The sequence below is a fragment of the Oncorhynchus masou genome, chromosome 19, assembly GCF_036934945.1.
Source record: "Oncorhynchus masou masou isolate Uvic2021 chromosome 19, UVic_Omas_1.1, whole genome shotgun sequence".
In the NCBI taxonomy this organism is placed as follows: domain Eukaryota; kingdom Metazoa; phylum Chordata; class Actinopteri; order Salmoniformes; family Salmonidae; genus Oncorhynchus; species Oncorhynchus masou.
The window spans coordinates 17,107,307-17,111,712 of NC_088230.1; the positions used below are offsets into that span (position 1 = coordinate 17,107,307).

A 4,406-nucleotide genomic window follows, 5' to 3' on the forward strand; every position below is an offset into this window, starting at 1 on the left:
CTCCTGTTCCCCCTACAGGGACACAGTTCCAGGAACATTTTCTCACAGCAACTATGGATTTAATGTCAGTAAAAGAGACACGATGGCCCCCTGCTAACCGGATGAGAAACTCCAGCAGGCCTGTATCTAATATGCTCTAACCTTCGAATGACACAGCCCATCCCTGGGTCACGGTCTCTGGCTATTTTCAGGGAAGTGACAGCGGGTGGCGGTGGCCTTCTGGGGTGACACTCAAGAGCAGGTGGGAGGGTAATGGGGACCAGGTGTGGTAAAAGGGACAAGTGGCTGTGATTTAATTTCAAAGGGTCTTAATCTGATAACCTGAAATGGCCAAACAGGAGCCTCATTGCCACTATTTCAGCAGTGAATGGCGGTGCAGTTGTACCGGCCTGTCTGATGAGACTAAATAGAGACAATGTTCCCATCACCACTGACTCACCAGCAGGTTACTATCCACATCGATGCCAAATAAATAGAGGGATTTCAGGTTCTGACAGGTGGAAAGAAAGTCCCTTGAATGACATTTTCCTATGTATTATGTCCACCTATTGTGTTCTCAGAATGGTGTAGATAAAGGTAAGGAGATAGAAAGAGGAAACCTCTTCAGACTGTAGAGATATGCAGCCAATTTAAATAATCCAGTGCGGTACATGATGTCAATTCCCCAGTATTCGCCAGAGTTGTGCCTACTGTTATCTTTTCTTGACAGAGGGGTGAGCCAGAGATGTACACTACCGTTCAAAAGTTTGGGGTCACTTAGAAATGTCCTTGTTTTTGATAGAAAAGCTTATTTTTTTCCCATTAAAATAGCATCAAATTGATCAGAAGGACAGTGTAGATATTGTTAATGTTGTAAATGACTATTGTAGCTGGAAACAGCAGATTTTTTAATGGAATATCTACATAGGCTTACAGAGGCACAGTATCAGCAACCATCACTCCTGTGTTCCAATAGCACATTGTGTTAGCTAATCCAAGTTTATAATTTTAAAGGCTAATTTATCATTAGAAAACCCTTTTGCAATTATGTTAGCACAGCTGAAAACTGTTGTTCTGATTAAAGAAGCAATAAAACTGGCCTTCTTTAGACTGGTTGAGTATCTGGAGCATCAGCATTTGTGGGTTCGATTACAGGATGAAAATGGCCAGAAACAAAGACCTTTTTTCTGAAACTCATCAGTCTATTCTTGCTCTGAGAAATGATGGCTATTCCATGCGAGAAATTGCCAAGAAACTGAAGATCTCGTACAACGCTGTGTACTACTCCCCTTACAGAACAGCGCAAACTGGATCTACCCAGAATAGAAGAGAAATGGGAGGCCCCGGTACACAACTGAGTAAGAGGACAAGTACATTAGAGTGTCTAGTTTGAGAAACAGATGTCCCAGAGTCGCCTCTTCACTTGTTGACGTTGAGACTGGTGTTTTGCGGGTACTATTTAATGACGCTGCCAGTTGAGGACATGTGAGGCATCTGTTTCTCAAACTAGACAAGCAAAACATAGATAATACACAACAGATCAATGTATGTGATGTAGCAGATTTATTTGCATATCAGATTTCCACTTGTAAAAGTGTTGCCCTAGAAAACTTTTGGGGTATCACAGTGTCATTTCTTAGCTGTTACAGTACAGTGTCAATGGGGGACATACTATTACTGGGGGAAAAATCAATTTGACTGGCAGAAAGATCCATAGAAACCGAGCTCTAATTGCTACAACAATACATTTGTTTTATATAACCAAATGTGTCACAGAAGCAAAGAACAGGATCCCTGTGATTTTTCAACATAGTGTGGACAGCAAAACACAGTATTGCACTTCAGTTCATGGACAAGTACTGTATCTGGACACATGACTTCCACCTTGACAACAACATGTCATACAACTACCTACTTCTGGCCATTGCACATTGCATTGTTCAAAATAGTTTGACATATCAACTGTAGTTCTAGCATGCAAGTACTATATTAGACATCAGATATTGGCCAATGTTAATTCAAGTCTAAACAACGTAGGTTAGCTGACATGACGGCAATATCAAATCAAAACAATATTCAACAAAAGACGAACATGCTGGATCAGTGCAAAGAACGGAATTGGAACAGAAACAAGTCTATTTGAACTCACCTAAGACAATTTCATGGTTTGTAAATTTCAACAGAGAAGAACTACTGTGACACAATCAATATAACTATTATTTGCTCACGTTGCTGTGCTTTTTTGAACCATTTATAGTAGAGCATGGTGGTTGCATGTATAGTAGAGCATGGTGGTTGCATGTATAGTAGAGCATGGTGGTTGCACAAACTCTCATTTGAACCTGTTTGTTAGTCCAGGAGTTGGGGTCTGTGCAGCTGCTGCACAGAAGAACAGAAGAAATCTGACCAGAGAAGATAAAGCCATACCACCTCAATTCACCTTCATGGAGAGAAGAAGGACAAAGGTCTTGTTGTGTTCTAGAACATCTGGATCATAGACTCCATGGCCTTGCCCACTCCAACCCATTTGACTGGAAAGAGAAAAAGTTGATTCCGTATTGATTTATTGAATTTTAAAATAACATGTAAGTCCTGCATTTGGAAGAGAATACTTACTGGGTACACCAACGTGGTTCTCCACAAAGCGAATGTAGTTCTGGGCTTTGCCTGGCAGATCTTCCCACTTCCTACAGGCTGAGGTGTCACTCTTCCAGCCAGGCAGTTTCTCGTACTCCACCTCCACTTTCTGCAGGACGTCCATGTTAGCTGAGGGGACATGGGTCATACAGGATATAGAGAAAGGTTTCGTGTTAACAATTTCCAAATGAATCTTATAACGCCAACATCATCTTCTTTGTTTGATTCACCACGTATACATGTATGAAGTGAATATGTACACTTGTAGACAGTCAGTCTTACCTGGGAAGTTTATAAGACACTCCCACTTTGATTTCATCCATCACATCAAGGATATCAAGTTTGGTTAATGCAAACCTGTTATTGAAAAAAAACAGGATAAAAACCTAACATATATCTCTAAATAAAAAATGAAAATGTAATTAAAAAATGGCATCTAAGCTTAAAGTTCCCAATAAGATCCACTAGGTGGCAAAGTAGCCCAACTTTTCTATTAAAAATACAGGACTGCACAACCGTAGGGCAGGGCAAACCCTGCAGTGAAACTCACGCCGTGAATCCGTTTATCAAATTGGCGTAACGCAGGATGACCAGATCCAGCCAACCACAGCGTCGTTTCCTCCCTGTGGTCACGCCCACCTCATGGCCCCGCGTCTGCAGCAGCTCCCCAACCTCCTGTAAGAACGGATGACTGCAGAGAAGCTGGTCTGAGCAATCAACTACTCTATTCTGTGTAGACTTGACTACTTCGAGTTGAATTCTAACATCATGTTCTACAATATAGATCTCCTCTAATTTGTATTTAATGTATCATGTTTGGGGTTCGACTCACATTGAGTTGTTCTGTGGGGAACGCCCCGATGCCCACCCTAGTGCTGTAGGCCTTCACAACCCCGTACACATCACCAATGTTCAGAGGGGGGATGCCCAGTCCTGTACACACACCACCCACGGTGCAGTTTGATGATGTCACAAATGGGTATGTACCTGGGAGACGAGTGCAACATTTTAAAGGAATGCATTTGTGATAGTTCTGGGTCTGGTGCACATCCAGGAGGCTATCGGGCAATGTCTACTTTTGAAATGTCCTTATTCCATTATAATGACTATATGTGGTGTCAACAGGTGTAAACAAGGACTGTGTAGACCCAAACACAAACCTACTCTAAGGATACATACCATGCCTATGAACATACCATGATTCTCGGGCCAACAGTGCTTACTCATATTCATGCATCTATACCCACCTCGTAAGGTCAGCCATAGGGGAGTATAGTATTTCCTTACCAAAGTCAATGTCAAGCAGGGCAGCGTTCGCGCCCTCCACCAGAATCTTCTTAGGGGGTCCATTAATAGCGTCGTACATGAAATAGACACCGTCTCGCACCATGGGTCTTATCCGCTCAGCATACTCCTAAAAGGTTAGACAGAGTGCATAGGTGAGATTTGTTTATACTGTATGGATAGATGGATCATGAGAGCAGAGCTACTGTAATTGTCATCTGCTTCTCCGATGCTAAATTTAGACATCACCCCATGATGTGGTGCATTTCAGGGTCATTATGGGGTGATGATGATTATGATGAGTTAGGAGTATGCCCAATTCAGACAGACTTTTTCTACTAGCTGAGGGGGGTTGTTTACCCCATCGCCATGTCAACACATAGTGTACACAAACAAACACGTAAAAAAGTGCACTTCATGAAACTCACCTTTAATTTGTTCAGCTGACCGTCAACATCTACCACCAGTGTGGGGAACATGGCCTGGTACTGCTGAGAAAGGTTCTT

General features: G+C 42.3%; 1 pseudogene; it reads right to left on the reverse strand.

Annotated features, from left to right (window-relative positions):
- Positions 1 to 1,562: 1,562 nt before the first annotated feature.
- LOC135505896 (adenylosuccinate synthetase isozyme 1 A-like) lies at positions 1,563 to 4,406 on the reverse strand (annotated as a pseudogene).